At 46.8% G+C, this 18,352-nt stretch overlaps 1 pseudogene; it reads right to left on the minus strand.

Moving 5' to 3' along the window:
• Nucleotides 1–717: 717 nt before the first annotated feature.
• On the minus strand, nt 718–836 carry LOC134981733 (5S ribosomal RNA; annotated as a pseudogene).
• Nucleotides 837–18,352: the final 17,516 nt, after the last annotated feature.

The following is an 18,352-nucleotide window of genomic DNA, read 5'->3' on the forward strand; positions in this document are numbered from 1 at the left end:
CATCTGGGACATCATGTCTCGCTCCACCCACCAACGCCACGTTGAACCACAGACTGTCCAGGAGTTGGCGGATGCTTTAGTCCAGGTCTGGGAGGAGATCCCTCAGGAGACCATCTGCCACCTCATCAGGAGCATGCCCAGGCGTTGTAGGGAGGTCATACAGGCACGTGGAGGCCACACACACTACTGAGCCTCATTTTGACTTGTTTTAAGGACATTACATCAAAGTTGGATCAGCCTCTAGTGTGTTTTTCCACTTTAATTTTGAGTGTGACTCCAAATCCAGACCTCCATGGGTTAATAAATTTGATTTCCATTGATAATTTTTGTGTGATTTTGTTGTCAGCACATTCAACTATGTAAAGAACAAAGTATTTAATAAGAATATTTCATTCATTCAGATCTAGGATGTGTTGTTTAAGTGTTCCCTCTATTTTTTGGAGCAGTTTGTATATATATATATATATATATATATATATACATACATATATATATATATATATATATATGTACTATAGCACAAATGCTATGATCCTAGGTGATTATAAATTGACAGGCGAAAATATATACAATTCCCTGATTGTCATGGTAGTTTGTCAACCTTTTTAATTTGGGAATTAATTATAGGAATTGTTGGCTCAGTGTAATTCAATACCTTCTATACTGGAAAATGTGTCTGGAAAGGACGGACTAATGCCGTGGTGAGAGTGAACAAAATACCTACGGTACCTGGTATTCCCTGGTGGTCTCCCTCCTAGGTACTGACCAGGCCCTGCAATGTATGGCTTCCAAGATCGGACTAGATTGGGCGCACTCAGTGCGGTCTGACCATAGGTAGATATGTTCAAATATATACCATCAATTCCAGCACATTGTTGTTAAATGTGAGTTTTCTTGAATATATAAAGCTATACAAATGCTAAGCTGATTAGTTGATTGAAAGCAAATGTGTAAAAAAATGTGTATGAATGTGAGAGTAATGAAATCAATGTAATGATAAGATTATACAGATCAGAAATTGTTACTGGTGGAACAAGAGAGCTGGGTCTTGATTTCCTGTCACTTCTGCTGTTCTGTGATCTGTATCCACATCGAATCACAGAATGAGAGAGTGAACTGGAGCAGACTTCAGCTCAGAAATATAGATTCAGAGGGTACTTCTGTTGTCCCTGAATGGGGTGGCACACTGTTACCAAATGTATTGCAGAGTATCCTATAGCCATCCAGGGATGAGAGAGTAACCCTGAAATGAGGATTATAATAATCAATAGAATAAATTGCAAGCAGGTATAGTAAATAGTACTGATCACTATTCCAGGTAGAATTAGCCCCAGTCTGTTGTTCAAGATAATAATGCTTAGAAGATAACAGTTTTCACATGTAAACAATTAAACTGTGCGTGTCAGTATAACAAAAAGATGCTGATATTCTTCTGTCTGTTCACAGTCTGTCACTGTCACTGTAAATAAATAGCATAACAAAATCAAAAAGCAGAATAAAACCAACAGAAAAACACATGGAAAAAATACATAGAGAAACCACACATTATTGTAATTAATCCAGGTGTTGGAAATTCTAACCGTGATTGTATTAGGTAACAATGACCTTAGGCAATGTACTGAGAAAATGCAAGGTGTAAGTGAGGAGAACTAATGATTCCCCACTATATCAGGGGCTGCCAGTAAATTTGACTATGAAGAATCCTCACAGATAAATCAAATTGACACCTCTGTTGCCACCAGATCCACTGGTGGTTACCTTACTAATGTGGAGGTCCGTTCCTCCAAGCCACCATTCATTGGTGGGCAGTGTGGTAGGATAGATGCTCTTCCCAGTATCTGATGGGGAACGCTGAGCCTGTGAGCTGGCTGCCGGTGTCCACGGTCCGTACGACCAGAAGTTCGGAGACAGGAACCGGAAGTGACGCGCGTTTCACTCTGGGAGCTTGGTCACATGATCGCTTGGCTCATGTATATCTGTGACCCCTTTGTCATTAAAAAAAACATACATGTCCCATTATAACTAAATTTAATTTTGCCCCCTTAAAATGTATATAGAATATCTTAATTATCTTTACACATCTTCTTTCTTGATCCAACATAGGGGGTAATTCAGATATGATCGTAGATGTGCTTAATATAGCACATCTACGATCAGTTTCTCAGACTTGTGAGGGGATGCCCAGCACAGGGCTAGTCCGCCCCTCATGTCTGGCTCTGCCCCCCTCCTACCCCCCCTGCACGGGCTCAAAAGCATCGCACAGCGGCGATGCTTTTGCACCCGGCAAGTAGCTCCCTGCCAGCACAGCTCCTGCATGCTGGCAGGTGGCTACCTGCCGCATCCTGGGTCGCAGCAGCTGCATGTGATGTCACACAGCCGCCACGGCCCTCCCCCAAAACGGTCTGGACACGCCTGCATTGTCCTGACCGTGCCTCGCCAACCACATTCTAACTCCGTAGGCACGCCCCCTTCCGCTCCGCGATCGCTTCTGCCTGTCAATCAACGATCGCAGCCCGGAGATGCTGTCAGCATCTCACTGGGTTCTCAGAGTGCACACACGCAATGCGCCCACTGCGCGAGCGCACTCCGCAAAGGGCTTCAGACTGCGATCGCTGCCGCTGCAGTGATCCAGTCTGAATTAGGCCCATAGTCCAGCTTGTTAGAAAAGCAAACTGAACAATCAGACCAATCACTAGAGCTTCCAAAGTACAAATGATTTAAGATTTGACAAGCCTGCCTACATTATCAGTCAGCCAATCAGGAGCATATGAATAATGAAATACCACATGGTGGGGTCAGTATTAAAAAAATTTCTTTACACCATTTAACAGCCATTCTTTAGCAAGAATTCAAAATATCTCACTGTTTAAAACACACATGGTTTTTGAAGTTGATAGCTTAATTATAAGTATTAAGTATAAGTAATAGGCCCTACACACTGGGTGATAATACTCAAAGATATGAACGATCTTGTTCATTAATGAATGAGATACCGTTCATATCTTTGAGTGTGGAGGCACCAGCGATGAACAATGCGTGGCCCCGCGCTCGTTCATAGCTGGTACCCGTTGCCTGTGCAGGCAGGCCAATATGGATGTTCTCGTCCATAATTTCCTGCACTTCTTGGAGCCGGGTGACGGGGGAGTGAAGAAACTTCAATCCCCCCATCACTACCCCTCCCCCACCCGCTGCCGGGTCGCCCGTCGGCCGTATCCGCCGTCGGGCAGCTCGGTGGCGGATCACTCATCATCATCGTTGGCGGATCTAGTGGCAGGCATGCAGGACAGTCACCCTGGGCACTGCAGCCTGAGGAATCGGCCTCTGGCACTGCGCCCTCCCACCCACAGCCATATGTATTGTATCCATCCATCATACAGTGCTGATGCTGGTGAGCTCTTCCCTCCAACCATCCCAGATGGGCACATTGTACAGGGCAATTTGGGAGTGGAAGAGAATATGGGGCAGCAGCATAGGGCGGCTGTACCCACAAGCACCTAGTGCGCAGCCTGATCCCCTGGCCCTGTGGAGGAGATGCATCACCCTGGCCCCAGAATCAGCTGCAGCAGTACTGCAGGGAGATAGGAGCAGCCTAGAAGAGCCCACTATCACCCGGAGATAGGAGTTCTGTGTGCCCACCACGGTGAGTGCGGGTGTATACTTGCCATGGCTGGCTCTCTTCTCATCTATCTCTCTCTCTCTCTCTTCCCCTTGCTTCTCTCTTTCTTGATTTCATCTCACCCCTCTCTCTCAATCTTGTCCTCACCCCCTTCTCTCTCTCTTGTCCGCACCCCTCTCTCTGTCTCTTGGACGCATCCCTTTCTCTGTCATGTCCGCACCCAAATCTTTCTCTTCCGCACCCCTCTCTCTCGCTTGTCCAAACCCTTTTCTCTCTCATCCTCACCTCTCTCTCTTTCTTGGCTGTTCCCACCTCTCTCTCTTGTCTGCACCCCTTTCCCTCTATCTCATCTGCACCCCTATCTATCTCATATCTTCACCCCTCTATCTCTTGTATTCACCTCACAGCTACTTCCATATCGACCCTTCTGTGAGTAACGTGTATACGGAGCATTTGTAGCGCTCTGTCCTTGTTTTGAATAGAGGGAGTTGGGGGTTTGGGGGGGGGGGATTGTTGCCCTGAGCTATGCAAGGTCTAGAACCGGTCCTGATCATCATAACACCCTATTGGTTTGAAAATCAATGCACATACTTTACTACACAAATCCTTGGAGTAGCACAGTGATATTATCTATAGAGCTATTAGCAAAATCCTTATGAATCAGTAAAAGAATAAGCAGCATTCAACATCCATCCAGTGAATGAGACACAGGTTCTAGCAAAGTCCATATTTATCTGCATTAAAATGTTAGACTTCAAATATCTTACCTGGAGGTTTTAAAAAGGTATTTATGCTTATTTGTATTTAGCTCTCATTAATTAGATTGAATGCTTTTTGGGTAAAGACCTCGTTCCTTTTGTCATGTATCTCAACACTTACTTTACCTATCTGTATTTATTTGTACCCATTTGTATTGATGGCTTTGTTTACATTTCTGTAAAGTGCTCTAAACACTTGTACTACATAAAGACAATCATACAAACATTTATGCCCTCCTCATACGAAAAAAGAAGAAAAAAAACAAAACATTGATTTGAGACACAGCTGCAATTAAACCTGAATTAAATTCTTATTCAATGCACTTATTTTTCAAAAACACTACCAGTGGAATAGAAAGTTGGATTACACATTTCAATTCGGTATAAAGAAGTTATGATTGCCTGACCTTCTGCATGCTGCCTGTTTTGAATGTGCTCCCAAATGGCTTTATTATGAGGTTTTCTACAGCCGGCATTTGGCCGCTGAAAATTCGCTGTTTGGACCACCCATGAAAGCATGTTTTTATTCTCCTGATTGTGCCAGTGAAAAGAAAATAGATACTCCTGCCTTTTTGCAAGCTCCACGGCTTCTATGTACTTGTTCTTTTCAAGATAATTAGGTTAACTCATTGACATTATAGCACAGGTGTACAGACACCTGCACGCCATACAAAAAAGTTTCATTATGTGCAACAGTGCTTAAATAAGACTAAAGAATGAGAAGAAACTGAGGCATTCTTTTTTGTCCAATTAATTAATTTAAATATAAAAAATAGACTAGAATTATAGAATAACAGTGCTTTTACAATAAATCTAAAATATTTGTTTATTTGGAAACAAAATTCAATATATCTGGTCTATTATATGACGTAAAACCTTTTAAAATATGTTTTTATTGCTAAAGTTCAAAAGGTTATTGCATACCTCCCAACATGACCCTCTCCAGGAGGGACAGAATGCTCTGCTCCTGGACTTCCCTCTTAATGTATGATTGCCAGCACCTGTAGTGAAACACCTTTCGTATTCATTACCCTGTTCAACACAGGTGACTGCAAGCATAAATTAAGACAAAAGTCCAGGAGCGGAACATTGTGTCCCTCCTGGAGAGGGTCATGTTGGGAGGTATGTTATTGTGATGTTGCCTCTTTATTAATGTAAGATTTTAAGAAACTGTTGGTCATTGTAAAGACTCTTCGCTATTATTCTTGTTATTAGTGTTACTAAGTAGTGATTACCTTTTTGTTTTAATTTTTCATCTACTGCACATTGGTGTATCCCCATTTTTGAGGTGTACGTCAATAGGATCACCTGTTGCCAATCAGATCGCTGGTGTCACAAAATGGAGACGTCTGGGTCTCCCCAACCATGCACTCTGGGGCTTATTCAGACCTGTTCGCTAGCAGGTGATTTTTGCACTGCTGCGATCAGATAGTCGCCGCCTACAGGGGGAGTGCAAGTGTGCGAACGCATGTGTAGCAGAGCTGAACACACAGATTTTGTGCAGTGTCTGAGTAGCCTAGGACTTACTCAGCCGCTGCGATCGTTTCAGCCTATTCAGGTCCGGAATTAACGTCAGACACCCGCCCTGTAACTTGGACACGCCTGCGTTTTTCCAAACACTCCCAGAAAACAGTCAGTTGACACCCAAAAACACCTTCTTCCTGTCAAATGGATCTTTCGCACAAACCCATCGCTGAGCGACGATCTGCTTTGTACCAGTGCAACGCGCCTGTGCATTGCCTTGCATACGCATGCGCAGTTTAGGCCTGATCGCCCACTGTACAAAAACGCAGCCTAGTGATCAGATCTGAATTAGCCACTGTCTCACCTGTCCTGAAGATCAAGGGTATCCAGACTTGCTTGAGAGCTGCAGGATGTGTCTGTGATGTGTAATAAGTGGGACTCTGTCTGCCGTAATGTGTAATAAGGGGGACTGTCTGCTGTAATGTGTAAAAAGGGGGACGCCGTCTGCCGTAATGTGTAAAAAGGGGGACGCTGTCTGCCGTAATGTGTAAAAAGGCACGCCTTCTGCCGTAATTTGTAAAAAGGGTCTCTTCCCGGTGTAGTGGCTCTACTGGGCAGCGTAATTTGAATAATGGAGACTACTATGCACCGTAGTATGAATTGGCATTATTTTGTGGCCACTCCCCTTCCCCATGAAGCCACGCCCCTATATATTTTTGGCGCGCACTGCTCCTTACTTGCGTGGGGGGGGGGGCGCCAACGCCATTTCTTGCACACAGCACCAAAATACCTAGTTACGGCACTGAGTTCTAGTATCCTCATCAGTGCTCAGTATCACTGCTCATTGTCTTGCGCTGCATTGTGGTGACCAGTATACTACAGTACAATAGTCGAGTCCTGAATCTTGCTGCCCAGTGTCAGTTCTAGTATCCTCATCAGTGCTCGGTATCACTGCTCATTGTCTTGTGCTGCATTGTGGTGACCAGTATACTACAGTACAATAGTCCAGTGCTGCATCTTGCTGCTCAGTGTCGGTTCTAGTATCCTCATCAGTGCTCAGCATCACTGCTCATTGTCTTGTGCTGCATTGTGGTGACTAGTATACTATAGTACAATAGTTCAGTGCTGCATCTTGCTGCTCATTGTCAGTTCTAGTATCCTCATCAGTGCTCAGCATCACTGCTCATTGTATTATGCTTCATTGTGGTGACCAGTATACTACAGTACAATAGTCCAGTGCTGCATCTTGCAGCTCAGTGTCAGTTCTAGTATCCTCATCAGTGCTCAGTATCAGTGCTTACTTATTGCTGCTCAGTAATACTAGTAGTGTGTCTCTCCTGCTCAGTGACAGTTCTAGTATCCTCATCAGTGCTCAGTATCACTGCTCATTGTCTTGGGCTGCTTTGTGGTGCTCAGTATACTACAGTACATTACTAATAGTCCAGTGTCTTGTGCTGCATCTTGCTGCTGTAGGGTGCTGTGTTAGTGTCCTATCACTGTGCATAGGTCATCATCATTCCAGTCACAGTGGTATCTGGGGGGTGACAATTCCAGAGGGCTTTTGTGCTGCATCGTGCTGCTCGGTGTCAGTTCTCCGTAGTATCATCAGTGCTCAGTATTATCAGTGCTCAGTATAATCAGTGCTCTGTTAGACGTGCACCCATTATCCGCCATTAGTGCAGTGGGATTTAGACAATTGATGAAGTTATTTTGTCCCCGGTACCAAATCACATCTAGATTCCACTTCACTATGCAGGCGATAGCAAGATTTTGCCAATTAATTCCAGTGATTTATAATTATTAATTCCAGTGATCTTGCCAATTAATTCCAGTGATTTATAATTATTAATTACAGTAATCTTGCCATTTAATTCCAGTGATTTGGACGTATAATTCCAGTTGGAATTGTTTGTGTCGCTTGGCTTAGTCTTGCAGCTACCTCATTGCACCTCTTCGACATCTTTGCATGAGGTGCTGTTTGGGGCCTAGTTTTTGAAAAGTGCCATCCTGTCTGACACTGCCATATGAGTCATGGGGTACTGCTGTATTAGTCCTGGGTTACTGCAGTATAAGTCTACCAATTGCAGATTTTTTTTAAAAGTGACTGGAGAGTGCTGGCGATGCTGTCAGTGGACCGAACAATTGCGGCCCACTCTTGACATTCAGCCACTGCGTGACACTACTAGATGGGCCAGGTGGTTGTGTAGCTTAGCTTGGGCCTACAGCAACCTCGGTGCACCTTTTCTTCTTCTTTGCATCATGTGCTGTTAGGGGCCTTTTTTTGATATCTGCCTTCCTGTCTGACACTGCAGTGCCACTCCTAGATGGGCCAGGTGTTTGTGCCGCCCACTTGGGTCGCTTAGCTTAGTCATCCAGCGACCTCAGTGAAAATTTTAGGACTAAAAATATTGTTGTAAGGTGTTCAGAATAGACTGGAAATGAGTGGAAATTATGGTTATTGAGGTTAATAATACTATAGGATCAAAATTACCCCCAAATTCTATGATTTAGGCTGTTTTTGAGGGTTTTTTGAAAAAACCCCCACCCGAATCCGACAAAAATTAGAAAGGGAGGTTTTGCCAAAACGCCTCCGAATCCAAAACACGACCGCGGAACCGAATCCAAAACCAAAACCCGAAAAATGCCCGCTGCACATCTCTACTTATGACACAGAATATGTGTCATAAGTATCTTCTTTGTTTTATTTTAATAGTTAATCACAGGGAGGCCTCCCCTGACTGCACGTTCCTGGTTGGGAAGGGGAAACCGTCTGCAGTAAAAATGTGTGTGCGTGTGTGCGCAGCAGACCAGTCTCTGACATTGGATTAAAAATATATAATGAGGAGACCACTAAAATTAAGTAGAGAAGAATGCTGGAATTAATAAATTCTCAATAAACATAAGAGGGTAAATGTAATAGGTAGTGTCTGAGTTTGCAGGAGGTATGGGATTTCAGCCTTGAATGGACGTATTTTTAAAGCGGTAATCATTTACAATGTAAAACCAGGATTGTTGTGCCTTGTGAATGATTGCTGCTTTAAAAATATGGCCTGAGAATTAGGCAGGGTATGCAGATGAGTAAGGCGCCACAGTGAAAGAGTGGCGGGCAGCATGGACAAAGAACCCCACTACCTGGAAGCCCATGCTGCATCCCCGGCTCTGGTTGCTCCCACAGTATTTCCTTCTCTATTAGCTGCGGTGCTTGGCCTGCGTGGCATATACACCAGGGCACCAGAGGATCGGGGTTATGGACGGGTATGCAGAAGTCATAAATTTGAAGATGCCAGAATAAGACTGCCACGCTGATCTATCTCCCTATTACCCCTGCCTCCCCAGTCACCCATTATCTCTCTGTTACCCCTGCCTTCACAGTCACCCACTATCTCCCTGTCACCCCTACCTCCCCAGTCACCCACTATCTCCCTGTCACTCCTGCCTCCTCAGTTACCAACTATCTACCTGTCACCTCTGCCTCCCAAGTCACCCACTATGGGCGGGATGTACTAAGCTCTAGCGCTGCACTAATTGCCTTCTCACCGCTCTGTTGACATCTCCATAGTATCATTTCTCCTCCCCCCCAAGTGCTGCCATTCTGCCCATTGTTTTCTCTACCGGCAATCACCAGTATGAACTAACAGAAGTATAGCTGCTCCTCCGTTGCGGCCACTCAGCATTGTGTATGCTGCGCTCAGCTCTCCATAGATACCCTCCTGCGCACTATCTCCCTGTGCCCTTGGGGAACTATTGTGTGGCCACACCCCTCCCTTGAGAAACCATATCCCCACATGTCTTCGGCACAAGCTGTCCCTTTATACAGTTTATCCCATCAAGGTGCACCAAAATCTATATTCGCTTACCAAAAAAAATAAGCTTGGAATGACCTTGGCCCACGCCGAAGCTCCCTCCAGAATCAGAGTTGAGCGCAGCCATGACAGTCTGGCTAAGGTGATTAGTCAAACACCAACCAGAAGCCAGTCTACATTCACATGATTCTCCCAGTCAACCCCTGGATGACCAGAGGTATAAAAGGAATTTTCTGGACACTCCCATGTTGTCAGTGCTTTGTTGTCTCCTGACCTTACCTGTGACTCCACAGTTACTTACAGCAAGCAGACATACAGTTCAGTATCCATCTTAAGCTCTTCATGGATCCTGTGTCACTGGTGCAATCCCCGTTTCCACTGCAACATCGGTTATTGTATCGCTAGTACCAGCCCAGTGTCAACCACAGCACCAAATCCGATATATCTGGTGCAATCCCAGTATCCGCTGAAACATTGGTTAGTGAATTGCTGGTGTCATCCCAGTGTCAACAAAAGCATTGAATTCTCTATCGCTGGTGCAATCCCATTATCCACTGCAAAATCCGTTCCTGTATCACTGGTGCCATCCCATTGTCAGCCGTAGCATTGAATCTTGTATCGCTGCTGCAATCCCAGTATCCACTGCCACATCAGTTCCTGTATCACTGGTGCCTCTCAGTATCAACCACAGCATTGAATTCTGTATCAGTGGTGCAATCCCATTATCCGTTGCAACATCAGTTTCTGTATTGCTGGTGCCATCCCAGTATCAACCACAAAATCAAATCCTCTGTCACTGGTGTGCCGTTCCAGTATCTGCAGTAACATCGATTCCAGTATCGCTGAATCTACTCCTGTGTCAGCTCACACTTCAGTTCCATTATTGTTTTGGATCACCTATTGCGCCAATACTTCCATTCAGTCTGTTTGGGGCACCTGACACAGAGTTATCCCATCTCCGCAGTGCGCCGGCGCATGGCTGACAGCCAACGGCTGTCATTGCCTAGCGATTGCCTCTGCCTGATTGGCAGGCAGAGGTGGTCGCTGGGCAGGAGGGGACAACGCAGCGGCATTTGGCCGCTGTTTTGTGGGCGCGGTTCGGCCAATGCAGGCATGGCTGGACCATTCGGGGGGTGGACGTCACTCTGTTGCTGCGACCCAGGGCAGCGACGAGTAACTCCCGGCCAGCCACAGGAGCTACGCTGGCCTGGAGTTATTCTTCAAGTATAAAAGCATCGCCGCTGTGCGAAGCTTTTGTACTTGTGCAGGGGGGGCAGCCTGACATGCGGGGCGGACTAGCCCTGTGCTGGCCGTCACTCTGCATGTCAGTTTAAGTGATCGTAGCTGTGCTAAATTTAGCACAGCTACGATCAGGTCGGAAAGCCCCCCTAGTCTGGATTCACAACCGAATACATCCATGCCAGCTGGAATACAATCAGCAGCACAGATTGTTTTTGAGCTTGAGTGTATTGATCTTCTGGGAGCCAGTGACTTGACAAATCATGTGATCAAATGAGGGTAGGGTGCTGTTTTACAGGATCATGACATGGGAAGGTAGAAAATCTGAAAGCTCTACTGAATGTTAGTAGAGTTCTCCTATAGCAAGTATACAGTTGTAATTTAAAGCATCTGTAAAACAGATGTAGGAATATCATGGCTTGAAAAGCATCTCTGTATGAAACAAAGCTAATATAAATATATAGTGAGGATCCACCACAATACCAGTAAACAATGCTTGGAATTTGGTTTCTCTGCCTGTTCTTCAGAGTCTTCTTTTGTTTGCCTGGTTATCGAGTTAGGCTTCATCACTCACAATTCTACATTCTCAGACCCATCGAAATTGGCTTTATGCATCATAATTCTATCTACTCCAACTGATTTACTTCAAGTTTGTTACACAAGGTCTGTCTTATAAAAGCTAAGCAACTTGGCCATCGTGGTTTATCTCTAATAGCTTCCCAAGCCATGTGGCTCTCTCCTGGCAGCAAGCAGAATCACAAAATCTAATTTATATGACTTCAACCAGGGCCGTAACTAGCAATGGGCCAGTGGTGCCTGGCACACAGCACAAAAGCACTGTGGGTGCAGGGCCGCTGGCAGATCCTGCAGGGCTGCAACCACTTCTGCTAGCTGCAGCGCTGCCCGCGGTGAGCCTCGGTACACCTAGCCAGGCAGCGCTGCAGCTGCCCGCCCCCTCCTGGCTCCCCCATTCCAGCCGCTGCGCTTGTACGCTGTCAGGTGGCTTCCATATCCCCGCCCACTCTGTCCCTTACAGTAGCTGACAGAGTGTGTGCTTCCCATGCATACTGTACCCTCCCCCTCCTGTCCGGCACCACCGGTCTTACAGTGTCTGGACCCTGGAGAGGGACTTTGTAAGTATAATTCTCTTTCTCTCTCTCTCTCTCTCTCTCTCTCTCTCTCGGACTCTGCCTGCCTAATGTGTAAAAAAAGGAGGTACTCTGCCTGCCGTTATGTGTAAAAAGGGGGACTCTGCCTGCCTAATGTGTAAAAAGGGTGACTCTGTCTGCCTAATGTGTAAAAGGGTGACTCTGCTACTGTAATGTTTAAAAAGGGGAACTCTGCTGCCGAAATGTGAAAAGGGGGACTCTACCTGCCTAATGTGTAAAAGGGAGCTCTGCCTGCCGAAATGTGTAAAAGGGAGCTCTGAAGCCACTTCCCTATATTTTGGGTGTGCGCCTATGGTGCGCACTGGCACTGTATAGTATATGGGGGGAAGGGGGCGTGCTGATGCTGTTTCTTGCACAGAACGCTAATATGTCTAGTTATGGCACTGACGTCAACATATTTTTATGTCATACAGGATAATAATAAGATTTTACTCACCGGTAAATCTATTTCTCGTAGTCCGTAGTGGATGCTGGGAACTCCGAAAGGACCATGGGGAATAGCGGCTCCGCAGGAGACTGGGCACAACTAAAGAAAGCTTTTAGGTCACCTGGTGTGCACTGGCTCCTCCCACTATGACCCTCCTCCAAGCCTCAGTTAGGACACTGTGCCCGGACGAGCTGACATAATAAGGAAGGATTTTGAAACCCGGGTAAGACTCTTACCAGCCACACCAATCACACCGTATAACTCGAGATACCATACCCAGTTTAACAGTATGAAAACAACTGAGCCTCTCAACAGATGGCTCAACAATAACCCTTTAGTTAACAATAACTATGTACAAGTATTGCAGACAATCCGCACTTGGGACTGGCGCCCAGCATCCACTACGGACTACGAGAAATAGATTTACCGGTGAGTAAAATCTTATTTTCTCTGACGTCCTAGTGGATGCTGGGAACTCCGAAAGGACCATGGGGATTATACCAAAGCTCCCAAACGGGCGGGAGAGTGCGGATGACTCTGCAGCACCGAATGAGAGAACTCAAGGTCCTCCTCAGCCAGGGTATCAAATTTGTAGAATTTTGCAAACGTGTTTGCCCCTGACCAAGTAGCAGCTCGGCAAAGTTGTAAAGCCGAGACCCCTCGGGCAGCCGCCCAAGATGAGCCCACCTTCCTTGTGGAATGGGCTTTTACTGATTTAGGATGCGGCAGTCCAGCCGCAGAATGCGCCAGCTGAATTGTGCTACAAATCTAGCGAGCAATAGTCTGCTTAGAAGCAGGAGCACCCATACAGGATAATTAGCGAGTCAGTTTTCCTGACTCTAGCCGTCCTGGAAACATAAATTTTCAAGGCCCTGACTACGTCCAGCAACTTGGAATCCTCCAAGTCCCTAGTAGCCGCAGGCACCACAATAGGTTGGTTCAAGTGAAAAGCTGATACCACCTTAGGGAGAAACTGGGGACGAGTCCTCAATTCTGCCCTATCCATATGGAAAACCAGATAAGGGCTTTTACATGACAAAGCCGCCAATTCTGACACCCGCCTGGCTGAAGCCAAGGCCAATAACATGACCACTTTCCACGTGAGATATTTTAGATCCACGGTTTTAAGTGGCTCAACCAATGTGATTTTAAGAAACTCAACACCACGTTGAGATCCCAAGGTGCCACTGGAGGCACAAAAGGGGGCTGAATATGCAGCACTCCCTTAACAAACGTCTGAACTTCAGGTAGTGAAGCTAGTTCTTTCTGGAAGAAAATCGACAGAGCCGAGATCTGTACCTTAATGGAGCCTAATTTCAGGCCCATAGTCACTCCTGCTTGTAGGAAATGCAGAAATCGACCCAGTTGAAATTCCTCTGTTGGGGCCTTTTTGGCCTCACACCAAGCAACATACATCCGCCATATGCAGTGATAATGCTTTGCAGTTACATCTTTCCTGGCTTTAATCAGCGTAGGAATGACTTCCTCCGGAATGCCCTTTTCCTTCAGGATCCGGCGTTCAACCGCCATGCCGTCAAACGCAGCCGCGGTAAGTCTTGGAACAGACAGGGCCACTGCTGCAGCAGGTCCTGTCTGAGCGGCAGAGGCCATGGGTCCTCTGAGATCATCTCTTGAAGTTCCGGGTACCACGCTCGTCTTGGCCAATCCGGAACCACGAGTATTGTTCTTATTCCTCGTTTTCTTATTATTCTCAGTACCCTTGGTATGAGAGGCAGAGGAGGGAACACATAAACTGACTGGTACACCCATGGTGTCACTAGAGCGTCCACAGCTATCGCCTGAGGGTCCCTTGACCTGGCGCAATATCTCTCTAGTTTTTTGTTTAGGCGGGACGCCATCATGTCCACCTGTGGCCTTTCCCAACGGTTTACCAACAGTTGGAAGACTTCTGGATGAAGCCCCCACTCTCCCGGGTGTAGGTCGTGTCCGCTGAGGAAGTCTGCTTCCCAGTTGTCCACTCCCGGAATGAACACTGCTGACAGTGCTAAGACGTGATTTTCCGCCCATCGGAGAATCCTTGTGGCTTCTGCCATCGCCATCCTGCTTCTTGTGCCGCCCTGTCGGTTTACATGGGCGACTGCCGTGATATTGTCTGATTGGATCAGTACTGGCTGGTTTTGAAGCAGAGGCCTTGCCAGACTTAGGGCATTGTAAATGGCCCTCAGTTCCAGAATATTTATGTGTAGGGACGACTCCTGACTTGACCAAAGTCCTTAGAAATTTCTTCCCTGTGTGACTGCCCCCCAGCCTCGAAGGCTGGCATCCGTGGTTACCAGGACCCAGTCCTGTATGCCGAATCTGCGGCCCTCTTGAAGATGAGCACTCTGCAGCCACCACAGTAGAGATAACCCTGTCTCCAAGGACCAGGGTATCAGCCGATGCATCTGAAGATGCGATCCCGACCACTTGTCTAAGAGGTCCCATTGAAAGGTTCTTGCATGGAACCTGCCGAATGGAATTTTGCTTCGTAAGAAGCTACCATTTTCCCCATGACTCGTGTGCAGTGATGCACCGATACCTCTTTTGGTTTCAGGAGGTCTCTGACTAGAGATGACAGCTCCTTGGCTTTCTCCTGCGGGAGAAACACTTTTTTCTGTTCTGTGTCCAGAACCATCCCCAGGAACAGTAGGCGTGTGGTAGGAACCAGCTGTGACTTTGGAATGTATAGAATCCATCCGTGCTGTTGTAGCACTTCCCGAGATAGTGCTACTCCGACCAACAACTGCTCCTTGGACCTCGCCTTTATAAGGAGATCGTCCAAGTACGGGATAATTAAAACTTCCTTTCTCGAAGGAGTATAATCATTTCTGCCATTACCTTGGTAAAGACCCTCGGTGCCGTGGACAGTCCAAACGGCAGTGTTTGGAATTGGTAATGGCAATCCTGTACCACAAATCTGAGGTACTCCTGGTGAGGATGGTAAATGGGGACATGTAGGTAAGCCTCCTTGATGTCCAGGGATACCATGTAATCCCCCTCCTCCAGGCTTGCAATAATCGCCCTGAGCGATTCCATCTTGAACTTGAATTTTTTTATGTATGTGTTCAAGGATTTCAAATATAAAATGGGTCTCACCGAACCGTCCGGTTTCGGTACCACAAACAGTGTGGAATAGTAACCCCGTCCTTGTTGAAGTAGGGGCACCTTGACTATCACCTGCTGGGAATACAGCTTGTGAATTGCCTCTAGCACAGTCTCCCTGCCTGAGGGAGTTGTCGGCAAGGCAGATTTGAGGAAACGGCGGGGGGGGGAGACGCCTCGAATTCCAGCTTGTAGCCCTAAGATACTACTTGAAGGATCTAGGGATCCACCTGTGAGCGAGCCCACTGATCGCTGAAATTTTTGAGGCGGCCCCCCACCGTACCTGGCTACGCCTGTGGAGCCCCCCCGTCATGCGGTGGACTCAGAGGAAGCGGGGGAAGAATTTTGATTCTGGGAACTGGCTGACTGGTGCAGCTTTTTCCCTCTTCCCTCGTTTTACACGCTTGCATTTCTGAAGCCGAAAGGACTGTACCTGATAATACAGTGCTTTCTGAGGCTGTGAGGAAACCTGAGGTAAAAAAAAATTCTTCCCAGCTGTTGCTGTGGATACGAGGTCCCAGAGACCATCCCCAAACAATTCCTCACCCTTATAAGGCTCTATGTGCCTTTTAAAGTCAGCATCGCCTGTCCAGTGTCGGGTCTCTAATAACCTCCTGACCGAATGGACATTGCCTTAATTCTGGATGCCAGCCGGCAAAATATCCCTCTGTGCATCCCTCATATATAAGACGACGTCTTATGTTCGCAAAATAGTATCCCTGTTTGACAGGGTTACAGACCACGCTGCAGCAGCACTATCTGCAGGTCTCAGTCTAGTACCTGAGTGTGTAAATACAGACTTCAGGATAGCCTCCTGCTTTTTATCAGCAGGTACCTTCAAAGTGGCCGTATCCTAAGACGGCAGTGCCACCTTTTTTGACAAACGTGTGAGCGCCTTATCCACCCTAGGGGATATCTCCCAGCGTAACTTATCCTCTGGCGGGAAAGGGTACGCCATCGGTAACTTTTTAGAAATTACCAGTTTCTTATCGGGGGAACCCACGCTTTTTCACACTTCATTCACTCATTTGATGGGGGAACAAAACACTGCCTGCTTTTCTCCCCAAACATAAAACCCTTTTTTAGTGGTACTTGGGTTAATGTCAGAAATGTGTAACACATTTTTTATTGCCGGGATCATGTAACGGATGTTCCTAGTGGATTGTGTATATGTCTCAACCTCGTTGACACTGGAGTCAGACTCCGTGTCGACATCTGTGTCTGCCATCTGAGGGAGCGGGCGTTTTTGAGCCCCTGATGGCCTTTGAGACGCCTGGGCAGGCGCGGGCTGAGAAGCCAGCCTTTTATGTAAGGAGTTGACACTGTCGGTTTATACCTTCCACCTATCCATCCACTCTGGTGTCGGCCCCACAGGGGGCGACATCACATTTATCGGCATCTGCTCTGCCATCACATAAGCCTCCTCATCAAACGTGTCGACACAGCCGTACCGACACACCGCACACACACAGGGAATGCTCTGACTGAGGACAGGACCCCACACAGCCCTTTGGGGAGACAGAGAGAGAGTATGCCAGCACACACCAGAGCGCTTTATAATTTAGGGATTAACACTATATGGAGTGAATTTTTCCCAATAGCTGCTTGTATATACAATATTGCGCCTAAATTTAGTGCCCCCCCTCTCTTTTTAACCCTTTGAGCCTGAAAACTACAGGGGAGAGCCTGGGGAGCTGTCTTCCAGTTGCACTGTGAAGAGAAAATGGCGCCAGTGTGCTGAGAGAGATAGCTCCGCCCCTTTTTCGCTGACTTTTCTCCCGCTTTTTTATGGATTCTGGCAGGGGTATTTATCACATATATAGCCTCTGGGGCTATATATTGTGATATATATGCCAGCCAAGGTGTTTTTATTGCTGCTCAGGGCGCCCCCCCAGCGCCCTGCACCCTCAGTGACCGGAGTGTGAAGTGTGCATGAGGAGCAATGGCGCACAGCTGCAGTGCTGTGCGCTACCTTGGTGAAGACTGATGTCTTCTGCCGCCGATTTTCCGGACCTCTTCTTGCTTCTGGCTCTGTAAGGGGGACGGCGGCGCGGCTCCGGGACCGAACACCAAGGCCAGTTCCATGCGGTCGATCCCTCTGGAGCTAATGGTGTCCAGTAGCCTAAGAAGCCCAAGCTAGCTGCAAGCAGGTAGGTTCGCTTCTTCTCCCCTTAGTCCCTCGCTGCAGTGAGCCTGTTGCCAGCAGGTCTCACTGTAAAATAAAAAACCTAATTATATACTTTCTTTCTAGAAACTCAGGAGAGCCCCTAGTGTGCATCCAACCTCGGCCGGGCACAAAATCTAACTGAGGCTTGGAGGAGGGTCATAGTGGGAGGAGCCAGTGCACACCAGGTGACCTAAAAGCTTTCTTTAGTTGTGCCCAGTCTCCTGCGGAGCCGCTATTCCCCATGGTCCTTTCGGAGTTCCCAGCATCCACTAGGACGTCAGAGAAAATTGGAAACTTGACATACATTTTGATATATCCCAGACTGAAACAATGGGGGTAATTCAGAGTTGATCATAGCAGCAAATTTGTTAGCAGATGGGCAAAACCATGGGGGTAATTCCAAGTTGATCGCAGCAGGATTTTTGATAGCAATTGGGCAAAACCATTTGCACTGCAGGGGAGGCAGATATAACATGTGCAGAAAGAGTTAGATTTGGGTGGGTTATTTTGTTTCTGTGCAGGGTAAATACTGGCTGCTTTATTTTTACACTGCAAATTAGATTGCAGATTGAACACACCCCACCCAAATCTAACTCTCTCTGCACAT

Source organism: Pseudophryne corroboree, chromosome 12 (genome assembly GCF_028390025.1).
Source record: "Pseudophryne corroboree isolate aPseCor3 chromosome 12, aPseCor3.hap2, whole genome shotgun sequence".
Taxonomy (NCBI): Eukaryota; Metazoa; Chordata; class Amphibia; order Anura; family Myobatrachidae; genus Pseudophryne; species Pseudophryne corroboree.